This window comes from Pseudophryne corroboree, chromosome 3, assembly GCF_028390025.1.
Source record: "Pseudophryne corroboree isolate aPseCor3 chromosome 3, aPseCor3.hap2, whole genome shotgun sequence".
Taxonomy (NCBI): domain Eukaryota; kingdom Metazoa; phylum Chordata; class Amphibia; order Anura; family Myobatrachidae; genus Pseudophryne; species Pseudophryne corroboree.
Genome location: NC_086446.1, coordinates 305658389 through 305671140, shown reverse-complemented (window position 1 = coordinate 305671140; position 12752 = coordinate 305658389). Strand labels below are relative to the sequence as shown.

The 12752-nt window shown below is 46.1% G+C and overlaps 1 protein-coding gene and 1 pseudogene across 1 annotated transcript in view; one reads left to right on the top strand and one right to left on the bottom strand.

Moving 5' to 3' along the window:
- Positions 1-12752, top strand: part of GNAS (GNAS complex locus) — a 601606-nt gene that overhangs the window by 232032 nt on the left and 356822 nt on the right. The window lies entirely within an intron of this gene.
- Positions 5014-5131, bottom strand: LOC134894017 (5S ribosomal RNA; annotated as a pseudogene).

Here is a 12752-nt window from a genome sequence, read left to right as displayed (position 1 = left end):
GGAACAAAAGTCCTCCCCTGCTTCCACTAAGTCCACCGCATGACGTTGGGGCTCCACAGGCGGAGCCAGGTGCGGTGGGGGCGCATCTCCGAAACTTCAGCAACCAGTGGGTTCGCTCACAGGTGGATCTCTGGGCTGTACAAATTGTATCTCAGGGATACAAGCTGGAATTCGAAGCTACTCCCCCCCGCCGTTACCTCAAATCAGCCTTGCCAGCTTCCCCCATGGAAAGGGAGGTAGTACTGGCGGCAATTCACAAGCTGTACTTCCAGCAAGTGATTATCAGGGTCCCCCTCCTTCAACAGGGAAGGGGTTACTATTCCACAATGTTTGTGGTACCGAAACCGGACGGTTCGGTGAGACCCATTCTGAATTTAAAATCCTTGAACACTTATATAAAGAAATTCAAGTTCAAAATGGAATCGCTCAGAGCGGTTAGTGCAAGCCTGGAAGAGGGGGATTTTATGGTGTCGCTGGACATCAAGGATGCTTACTTGCATGTCCCCATTTACCCACTTCACCAGGAGTACCTCAGGTTTGTGGTACAGGACTGTCATTACCAGTTCCAGACGTTGCCGTTTGGCCTGTCCACGGCACCAAGGATATTTACCAAGGTAATGGCCGAAATGATGATACTCCTTCGGAAGAAGGGAGTTATAGTTATCCCGTACTTGGACGATCTCCTCATAAAGGCGAGGTCCAGAGAGCAGTTGTTGATCAGCGTAGCACTCTCTCAGGAAGTGTTGCAACAGCACGGCTGGATTCTGAATGTTCCAAAGTCGCAGCTGATTCCTACGACGCATCTGCTTTTCCTGGGCATGATTCTGGACACAGAACAGAAGAAGGTGTTTCTCCCGGTGGAGAAGGCCCAGGAATTAGCATCTCTGGTCAGGGACCTCCTGAAACCAAAACAGGTATCGGTGCATCACTGCACGCGAGTCCTGGGAAAGATGGCCGCTTCATACGAAGCCATTCCCTTCGGCAGGTTCCATGCAAGGATCTTTCAGTGGGATCTGTTGGACAAGTGGTCCGGATCGCATCTTCAGATGCATCGGCTGATCACCCTGTCCCCAAGGGCCAGGGTGTCTCTTCTGTGGTGGCTGCAGAGTGCTCACCTTCTCGAGGGCTGCAGGTTCGGCATACAGGACTGGGTCCTGGTGACTATGGATGCAAGCCTCCGAGGATGGGGGGCAGTCACTCAGGGAAGAAACTTCCAAGGGCTGTGTTCAAGTCTGGAGACTTCTCTACACATAAATGTACTGGAACTAAGGGCCGTTTACAACGCCCTGAGTCAAGCAGAGCCCCTGCTTCGAAACCGGCCAGTGCTGATTCAGTCAGACAACATCACGGCGGTCGCCCATGTAAACCGCCAGGGCGGCACAAGAAGCAGGATGGCAATGGCGGAAGCCACAAAGATTCTTCGGCGGGCGGAGAATCACGTGCAAGCACTGTCAGCAGTATTCATTCTGGGAGTGGACAACTGGGAAGCAGACTTCCTCAGCAGACACGACCTCCACCCGGGAGAGTGGGGACTTCATCAAGAAGTCTTCACACAGATTGCAAAGCGATGGGAACTGCCACAGGTGGACATGATGGCGTCCTGCCTCAACAAAAAGCTAAAAAGATATTGCGCCAGGTCAAGGGACCCTCAGGCGATAGCTGTGGACGCCCTAGTGACACCGTGGGTGTACCAGTCGGTATATGTGTTTCCTCCTCTTCCTCTCATACCCAAGGTACTGAGAATAGTAAGAAAGAGAGGAATAAGAACAATACTCATTGTTCCGGATTGGCCAAGAAGGACTTGGTACCCGGAACTGCAAGAAATGCGCACAGAGGACCCATGGCCTCTGCCTCTCAGACAGGACATGCTGCAACAAGGGCCCTGTCTGTTCCAAGACTTACCGCGGCTGCGTTTGACGGCATGGCGGTTGAACGCCGGATCCTAGCGGAAAAAGGCATTCCGGATGAAGTTATTCCTACGCTGATAAAGGCTAGGAAGGACGTGACAGCAAAGCATTATCACCGTATATGGCGAAAATATGTTGCTTGGTGTGAGGCCAGGACGGCCCCTACAGAGGAATTCCAGCTGGGTCGATTCCTGCATTTCCTACAGTCAGGGGTGACTATGGGCCTAAAATTGGGGTCCATAAAGGTCCAGATTTCGGCCCTATCCATTTTCTTTCAAAAAGAACTGGCTTCACTGCCTGAGGTTCAGACGTTTGTTAAGGGAGTGCTGCATATTCAGCCCCCTTTTGTGCCACCAGTGGCACCCTGGGATCTTAACATTGTGTTGGATTTCCTGAAATCCCACTGGTTTGAGCCACTTAAGACCGTGGAACTAAAGTATCTCACGTGGAAAGTGGTCATGCTGTTGGCCTTAGCATCGGCTAGGCGTGTGTCGGAATTGGCGGCTTTGTCATGTAAAAGCCCATATCTGATCTTCCATATGGACAGGACAGAATTGAGGACTCGTCCCCAATTTCTCCCAAAGGTGGTATCATCGTTTCATTTGAACCAACCTATTGTGGTGCCTGCGGCTACTCGGGACTTGGAGGACTCCAAGTTGCTGGGCGTAGTCAGGGCTTTGAAAATATATGTTTCCAGAACGGCTGGAGTCAGGAAGACTGACTCGCTGTTTATCCTGCATGCACCCAACAAGCTGGGTGCTCCTGCTTCAAAGCAAACTATTGCTCGCTGGATCTGTAGCACGATTCAGCTGGCTCATTCTGCGGCTGGATTGCCGCATCCAAAATCAGTAAAAGCCCATTCCACAAGGAAGGTGGGCTCTTCTTGGGCGGCTGCCCGAGGGGTCTCGGCTTTACAGCTTTGCCGAGCGGCTACTTGGTCGGGTTCAAACACCTTTGCAAAGTTCTACAAGTTTGATACCCTGGCTGAGGAGGACCTTGTGTTTGCTCATTCGGTGCTGCAGAGTCATCCGCACTCTCCCGCCCGTTTGGGAGCTTTGGTATAATCCCCATGGTCCTTACGGAGTACCCAGCATCCACTAGGACGTCAGAGAAAATAAGAATTTACTCACCGGTAATTCTATTTCTCGTAGTCCGTAGTGGATGCTGGGCGCCCGTCCCAAGTGCGGACTTTCTGCAATACGTGTATATAGTTATTGCTTAAATAAGGGTTATTGTTATGAGCCATCCGTTGAGTGAGGCTCAGTTGTTGTTCATACTGTTAACTGGGTAAGGTTATCACAAGTTGTACGGTGTGATTGGTGTGGCTGGTATGAGTCTTACCCTGGATTCCAAAAATCCTTTCCTTGTAATGTCAGCTCTTCCGGGCACAGTTTCCCTAACTGAGGTCTGGAGGAGGGGCATAGAGGGAGGAGCCAGTGCACACCAGATAGTACCTAATCTTTTCTTTAGAGTGCCCAGTCTCCTGCGGAGCCCGTCTATTCACCATGGTCCTTACGGAGTTCCCAGCATCCACTACGGACTACGAGAAATAGAATTACCGGTGAGTAAATTCTTATTATTCTTTGCACAGAAGCACAGGAGGCAGTATAGTGTGTACAATTGAAAGATAAAATCTCAGTGCAGTCCAGGACCTGGTGCACACAGTACACACTGGGTCTTTAGCTGGCGGTGCTTATCTGGATCAGATTCTCTATTCCTCCAGAATCCCAGCACAGGATGCAGCAAAATGCCCACACCTTCTGGATTGAAGGGGAGACCACTGGGAAGACCACAGGGCTTAGGGGAGCATTCCAGCAATCCAGAGCTGAAGCTAATATGGCGGACCTGGCCACACCCCACCAGAGCCTGTGGGGAGAGCACCATGGCGGACCTCTTCCAAACACCGCTACCAGTAAGGGCACTCTAGAATGAGCAGGCTCAGATCATCTGACCAATGCAGAGGCTCCGGAGAACATGGTGTGAGGAGGACGAGCGACTGACACCCGCCGCACCTGCAGCGGAGCTCCGGCTGCGGGAACACTGGCATGCAGCCAGTGTGCACGGACACTGAATCCACTGTAGTCTGCGGGAGAGGGAGTAGGTACGGTCGCGGGACAAGAGAGAAGCAGGTAATCTTGAATGGGGAGTACTCCGCCAGCGATCTGTCCATCCTGGAACTCAAGGCCCTAGCTTAAGGCAGAAGGGAGGCTACAACCTGCAAAGGAGGCGTATAGCCTCCTCCTGGCTCCGCAGCTCTCCCCAGCTGCAACGACTACAGTCAGTAAGTGACCAGCTGTAATAAGGGTTGGCTTGGGACGCTCCATGAGTGGTAGGGATCTGTAAAGCCTGGTGTTTGCCAGGAGCTCCAGGACCAAGCGTCACCAGACCATTTTTTATATTTTTATGATATAAAGTAAGAATGGCGGCTGTTGCCTCTGGGCTGCAGCTCCGACCGCACATTGTAGGGGGGAGTTGGTGAGCACATATAAACATACATGCGATGTTGTGTGTACTATGCTGTTGTGCTGGTTTGCTTTACCCAGGGATCAGCAGCCACCACTGTGTGTGCCACTGACCTGCTGCCGCTGCATCAGAGATATCACTCTCTCTGCCTATCATTTTCTATAAGCCCGTTCCCCCGACTCCCATTGGTTCACAGGAGTTGTGGGGTGGGCTTATAGAAAATGATAGACAAGCAGAGTGATGTCTGCTGTGCAACAGCGGCAGGTCAGTGATACATACAGTGGTGCATTGAAAAATAGGAGAAAAGACAAAAAACCCTTGTTTGGGAGCACTCTTGATTATTAAATATATTTTGTGTAAATGGAAATCTCAGAATTAAAACTTAACCTTTAATTAATTATTGAGTAAAAGATATGAAAATTTACAATCAAATAATTCTAATATTAAAAGGATCTTGTTGACCTTTTTAGCAAATATGGTGCAAGATCGTTATGTAGGTGAAAATATATGCCTCGGATAAGCTTCACCAGTTATAGTGAGGGACAAAGAATTGTAGTTAATCAAAGGGATGTGGATGGTGTCTAGCTGTAGATGAAAATGGAAGGAAACAGGAGTGAGTTGAATAGTAGTCTCCTTGGAAAATGGCCCACTGCACCTGGTATTCTCAGGAGGTTCCCCTTCCTAGTACTGACCAGGCCATACCTGCTTAGCTTCCGAGATCGGACAAGATCGGGCGTATTCAGGATAGTATGGCCGTGGGCCGTTGTTAAAGGAGGAGAGGTGGCCACTTCTGCTTTCTGTACTCAACATAAATCAGAACTTTGATAGTTCGAAATTGTGTTTCCAGATGAGAGAGTGTGTGTGGGAACACTTCTGCTGTCTGTTGTGACGGTGAGATGTTCACTGGTCAGAGCATAATGTCCTGGCCAGAGTGCCTGTAAACCAGATGAGAGAGTGTAGAGAATGGAGATTTGGAATGAGCAATAAGAATGTTTGGAGACAGGAATATAGATCAATAGATTGTTTTACATAATGGAAATTCTGAGATCCTGAAACCTGTCTTTTTACAATGTATAAAGACAAATAGTGCTCTATCAGAGCTTGATACTGGCTCAGTCAGAGCTTAATGCTGGCTCAATGTTATCAGTGTAAAGTGACTGTGCATAAATTAATAAATAAATAAATAAATAAACAATTGATTCATGAAAGATAGGAACAAATTCATAAATCCTAAAAAGAAATAACAATCCTTAAGAAAGCCAACCAATCAGAGCTATGCTGGCTCAAGACAGTGTTGTCAGTATGAAATGAACTGTGCATAAATTGATAAATAAACAATTAATAGAAGATAAGGAGCAATTGATAATTCTTAGAAAGAAATCAAATAAAAATGCTTGAGAAAACCCAGTCAGGGCTCAACGCTGGGCTTAAAATAAATCAGCTGATTGGTACAAAATAAGTTCATAGAAAAAAACAAGTTCATAGAAAAAGACACACGTTAGAGCTCAAGGCTGGCTCCAAACAATGACTTTGATCCCTATGGTATTATAAGGTGGGGTTTGGCATTGATTGATATCCGGTTGTTATCCTTGGCATGTGCGGAGAACTCAAAATAATTATAAAGTATGTCCTTGTGGCAAAAAACTCTGCAGGGACTGTTGGCCCCAGTGCTGTGTTGTAATGGATTACATTCGCAGGTGCATGCAGTGCCACTAGTGATTTGGACTAAGTTCGGGGGAGAGGGGCACGCAGATCATGTAGGCAAGTAATGTTCAATTGCTCTTGTGGTCTAGTGTACTTTACCCCCACCATTGTGTTAGTGGTGTCTCCTAGATGTCCCCGGAGTTCCCCGCTGCAAGCGATGATTGCCGCGGCCGCCCGCTTCCGGACCGGGCGGTGCCGCGATGACGTCACTGGGTGACGTCTTTCGACGTACGTTTCACCTAACAAGGCTTGGTCACGAGAGCATCTCTCTGCCGCTCTCCTGTGGCCGGTATTTAAATATAGCGTTGGCCTGTCATATGTAGGAATGAATGACGGGCAGTTGGTTGTTCCTATCATGAGGCAGCTGGAATAATGATAGGAGCGGCCATATTGGAAAAGGGAAAAAGACGGGAACACTGATATAATATGTACTGGCAATTAGAGTAATGGAAAGTGAAGGATAAGGAATGAAAAATGAACAATTGAAATTTAAAAATGGAAAATAGAAAATAGAAAAGAAAGAAGGAAAAAAATATATATATGGTGATGGCTAGTTTGTTGGATAATAGGAATGGGAATGGATGAATTGTGATAGATGTGTGTGTGATTGTATAGTATAGAGTAGAGTGAATGGAAGGGTGAAGGTGGATTTGCTGGAAATGTGAAATGAAGGATTAATGCATGGTGCAGGGGAATGGTATGTGATGATTTATAAAGTGTGGTATGTGGGTGAGGAGGGAAAAGAAAGGGATAAGAAACAATGTGCCAAAGTGTGTTAGTGGCTAGATGGAAGGTGTGTGTATGGTGTGAGTGAATGTGTGACTGTGGTATGTGTGGGGGGGGGGGGGAGAAGGGGGGAAGTAGCGTGTATTGAATGTTTATTGAAAAACTGTGTAAGTTGTGTGAATTGAGAGTGAGGGATGGGGGTGGGAAAGGTTAGGGAGAGGTGTGGGTGAAGGGGGTGAAAAACAGTGGTGGAAAAAAAGTGATGCACTGCAAGTTGGTGAAATGATGTGGGCATGTGGTGATGTGGGGGGGGGGGGTTGTGGGAGAAAAGGAGAAGAAGAAGAAGAAGAAAAGGGGAGAGAGAAGGAAAGGGAGGATGGAGGGGAAAGAAAAGGAAAAAGGAAGGGGAGGAGAAATAGGATCGGGAGGTTAACAAAAGGGGGGAGGGGAGTGGTAGCTGCAGTGGTGGCTGCTGATCCCTGGGTAAAGCATGCCAGCACATATTTTACATACAACATCACATGATCACATGTATGTTTATATGTGCTGTCCGGCGACCCACTTTAATGTGTGGTCAGAGCTGCAGCCCAGGGGCAGCAGCCACCACTAGATAAACCCATCAAACTGAATTTTCCCCAGAATATGTAATAAATGTATTTTATATCTTTTTTTTTTCTTTAGTAAAGATAGAGATTTGTTTTGGTTATAGTACACTGAATATGATTTAGTTTAAGGGGGGAATTCAGTTAGCAGTGGTAGATTACCGTGGGCTAATTGATCCCCTAGGAGTATCCAATTAGCCCCGAAGCAAGGAGTTATCAAGGATTATTTTTACCTGCCCAGAGCCATGACCCGGTTAACGCGCAAAACTTTTAACTTTTCACGGATTCTTTGTGTTAACGTCCGTCAATTCGTCTTAACACAAGTTAACAAGCTACTTTAATGGGCTTTACAAGGCTATAAGGGAAATTTGGGAGTGCAATTGAATAGCCTTAGCTACTGTACCTCATGTTTTCATCCATTAGTTTGAAGAGGAAATAAGACACGTTAGAAAAAAAAAAAAAAAAATTCAATTAAGTTTGACTTTCCAATTATAAAGGTGGAAATGATCTACAACATCACTGGAAATATATCCAAAAAGTAATTTATCTACTTTCCCTGACCAGTTTAGAATGTCCATTGAACTTTAAGTGATCAACAAATCAATATTGACAGTGAAGGGGTTAAACACATACCTGTGCTGAGATAAATACAAATCCACTTTATAGGCTTAACCAATATTGTTAATACAGGTTGAGTATCCCATATCCAAATATTCCGAAATACGGAATATTCCGAAATACAGACTTTTTTGAGTGAGAGTGAGATAGTGAAACCTTTGTTTTTTGATGGCTCAATGTACACAAACTTTGTTTAATACACAAAGTTATTAAAAATATTGTATTAAATGACCTTCAGGCTGTGTGTATAAGGTGTATATGAAACATAAATGAATTGTGTGAATGTAGACACACTTTGTTTAATGCACAAAGTTATAAAAAATATTGGCTACAATTACCTTCAGGCTGTGTGTATAAGGTGTATATGTAACATAAATGCATTCTGTGCTTAGATTTAGGTCCCATCACCATGATATCTCATTATGGTATGCAATTATTCCAAAATACGGAAAAATCCGATATCCAAAATACCTCTGGTCCCAAGCATTTTGGATAAGGGATACTCAACCTGTAGTAGCATCACAGATGAATAAACTACAGCCACAGAAGTTTACTAAACACAGGCGGTGGGTTCACTTTGTAAATTGGTGGCAATAACCAAACTTGTAAAGGCAAAATAAGCATCTTAGATACTTTGTGTTAATAGTATTGTAATGTATTAAAGTGCAACATTCTATAAAATTTTATTTTTATGCCACTGATACAAATTATATTTTTACAAACGTCCCTTGACGATCAGATCAGTATAAATCAGATTGATTACTACAACCCTGCTTTTTGTACATGTGTGAAATTGAACAAAGTTGTTTGCATTCTAGTTTATACCATACATTATTGTACATCAGCGTGGCATGGAAATATTTAAAACCAATGTTTTTGAATGCACAAAAAAGTGAAAAATGAGTGATAACATATTTACGTTTTATTCTGAGTAAGAAATATTGTGATGTTGGCAGATAGTTTACCTTGTTAGCTTTCTTCTTGAATGCTTTCTTCTTCTTTCTTCTAGCTTTCTTCTTCTAGTATGTATTGTCCACCCTCGCCAGTGTCGCTGTTGAACAGTGCAGTGTACTATCACAGCATTACTCACTGAACTGTCTCTTTATTAAGAAGCCGTAAGCTCTCAAAGCCTGTGAATCACTGACGGGAAAACTGTCTATTACCTGTGAATAAAATACCTATTGCGATAAGTAAAGAATTGGCAGAGCAATACACAGGCCTTTTGGTAACATTGTTCCCTAAGAAAACTAGAACAATTTGTGGTGAAAAATCAAGGAATAATTGTACGTAATAAAATGCATTGGGGAATTTAACCATAACACATTTGCTGTAACACTAACTAAATTGCCATCTTTATTGCTTGCACAGTCTAACCTGTGTATGTATTTGTTTGGGTTGAGACATACCGAGGACAGTTTAATACTGCGCGGTAGCCTCAAGGTGTTGGCTTTCTAACTGTTTTGCTGACAACTTGCAGTCATTATTATCACAGGTATTTCCTCGCAGCACATAGAGGTGTACAACTGTATTTGCAATGTTGCATACAGTAATCACGAATGAGGTGTGTCACATTTGCCTACATTTTATCCTAATATTCTCAGTCAAGTCTATTAAAAGGAAAATCCTTAGTTCTGATAAGTACATGAATATACAGTATACTATTTAAATTGAAAAACTTATTTTCTCTGACGTCCTAGTGGATGCTGGGAACTCCGTAAGGACCATGGGGAATAGCGGCTCCGCAGGAGACTGGGCACAACTAAAAGAAAGCTTTTAGACTACCTGGTGTGCACTGGCTCCTCCCACTATGACCCTCCTCCAAGCCTTAGTTAGATTTCTGTGCCCGGCCGAGCTGGATGCACACTAGGGGCTCTCCTGAGCTCCTAGAAAGAAAGTTTATTTTAGGTTTTTTATTTTACAGTGAGACCTGCTGGCAACAGGCTCACTGCATCGAGGGACTAAGGGGAGAAGAAGCGAACCTACCTGCTTGCAGCTAGCTTGGGCTTCTTAGGCTACTGGACACCATTAGCTCCAGAGGGATCGACCGCATGGAACTGGCCTTGGTGTTCGGTCCCGGAGCCGCGCCGCCGTCCCCCTTACAGAGCCAGAAGCAAGAAGAGGTCCGGAAAATCGGCGGCAGAAGACATCAGTCTTCACCAAGGTAGCGCACAGCACTGTAGCTGTGCGCCATTGCTCCTCATGCACACTTCACACTCCGGTCACTGAGGGTGCAGGGCGCTGGGGGGGGGAGGCGCCCTGGGCAGCAATAAAAACACCTTGGCTGGCAAATATATCACAATATATAGCCCCAGAGGCTATATATGTGATAAATACCCCTGCCAGAATCCATAAAAAAGCGGGAGAAAAGTCTGCGAAAAAGGGGCGGAGCTATCTCTCTCAGCACACTGGCGCCATTTTCTCTTCACAGTACAGCTGGAAGACAGCACCCCAGGCTCTCCCCTGTAGTTTGCAGGCTCAAAGGGTTAAAAAGAGAGGGGGGGCACTAAATTTAGGCGCAATATTGTATATACAAGCAGCTATTGGGAAAAATTCACTCAATATAGTGTTAATCCCTAAATTATATAGCGCTCTGGTGTGTGCTGGCATACTCTCTCTCTGTCTCCCCAAAGGGCTGTGTGGGGTCCTGTCCTCAGTCAGAGCATTCCCTGTGTGTGTGCGGTGTGTCGGTACGGCTGTGTCGACACGTTTGATGAGGAGGCTTATGTGATGGCAGAGCAGATGCCGATGTCGCCCCCTGTGGGGCCGACACCAGAGTGGATGGATAGGTGGAAGGTATAAACCGACAGTGTCAACTCCTTACATAAAAGGCTGGATGACGTAACAGCTATGGGACAGCCGGCATCTCAGCCCGCGCCTGCCCAGGCGTCTCAAAGGCCATCAGGGGCTCAAAAACGCCTGCTCCCTCAGATGGCAGACACAGATGTCGACACGGAGTCTGACTCCAGTGTCGACGAGGTTGAGACATATACACAATCCACTAGGAACATCCGTTACATGATCCCGGCAATAAAAAATGTGTTACACATTTCTGACATTAACCCAAGTACCACTAAAAAAGGGTTTTATGTTTGGGGAGAAAAAGCAGGCAGTGTTTTGTTCCCCCATCAAATGAGTGAATGAAGTGTGAAAAAGCGTGGGTTCCCCCGATAAGAAACTGTTAATTTCTAAAAAATTACTGATGGCGTACCCTTTCCCGCCAGAGGATAAGTTACGCTGGGAGATATCCCCTAGGGTGGATAAGGCGCTCACACGTTTGTCAAAAAAGGTGGCACTGCCGTCTTAGGATACGGCCACTTTGAAGGTACCTGCTGATAAAAAGCAGGAGGCTATCCTGAAGTCTGTATTTACACACTCAGGTACTAGACTGAGACCTGCAGATAGTGCTGCTGCAGCGTGGTCTGTAACCCTGTCAAACAGGGATACTATTTTGCGAACATAAGACGTCGTTTTATATATGAGGGATGCACAGAGGGATATTTTGCCGGCTGGCATCCAGAATTAATGCAATGTCCATTCTGTCAGGAGGGTATTAGAGACCCGACACTGGACAGGTGATGCTGACTTTAAAAGGCACATAGAGCCTTATAAGGGTGAGGAATTGTTTGGGGATGGTCTCTGGGACCTCGTATCCACAGCAACAGCTGGGAAGAAAATTTTTTACCTCAGGTTTCCTCACAGCCTAGGAAAGCACTGTATTATCAGGTACAGTCCTTTCGGCTTCAGAAAAGCAAGCGGGTCAAAGGCGCTTCCTTTTTGCACAGAGACGAGGGAAGAGGGAAAAAGCTGCACCAGTCAGCCAGTTCCCAGAATCAAAATTCTTCCCCCGCTTCCTCTGAGTCCACCGCATGACGCGGGGGCTCCACAGGCGTAGCCAGGTACGGTGGGGGGGCCGCCTCAAAAATTTCAGCGATCAGTGGGATCGCTCACAGGTGGATCCCTGGATCCTTCAAGTAGTATCTCAGGGGTACAAGCTGGAATTCGAGGCGTCTCCCCCCCGCCGTTTCCTCAAATCTGCCTTGCCGACAACTCCCTCAGGCAGGGAGGCTGTGCTAGAGGCAATTCACAAGCTGTATTCCCAGCAGGTGATAGTCAAGGTGCCCCTACTTCAACAAGGACGGGGTTACTATTCCACACTGTTTGTGGTACCGAAACCGGACGGTTCGGTGAGACCCATTTTAAATTTGAAATCCTTGAACACATACATAAAAAAATTCAAGTTCAAGATGGAATCGCTCAGGGCGGTTATTGCAAGCCTGGAGGAGGGGGATTACATGGTATCCCTGGACATCAAGGATGCTTACCTACATGTCCCCATTTACCATCCTCACCAGGAGTACCTCAGATTTGGGGTACAGGATTGCCATTACCAATTCCAAACACTGCCGTTTGGACTGTCCACGGCACCGAGGGTCTTTACCAAGGTAATGGCAGAAATGATGATACTCCTTCGAAAAAAGGGAGTTTTAATTATCCCGTACTTGGACGATCTCCTTATAAAGGCAAGGTCCAAGGAGCAGTTGTTGGTCGGAGTAGCACTATCTCGGGAAGTGCTACAACAGCACGGATGGATTCTATACATTCCAAAGTCACAGCTGGTTCCTACCACACACCTACTGTTCCTGGGGATGGTTCTGGACACAGAACAGAAAAAAGTGTTTCTCCCGCAGGAGAAAGCCAAGGAGCTGTCATCTCTAGTCAGAGACCTCCTGAA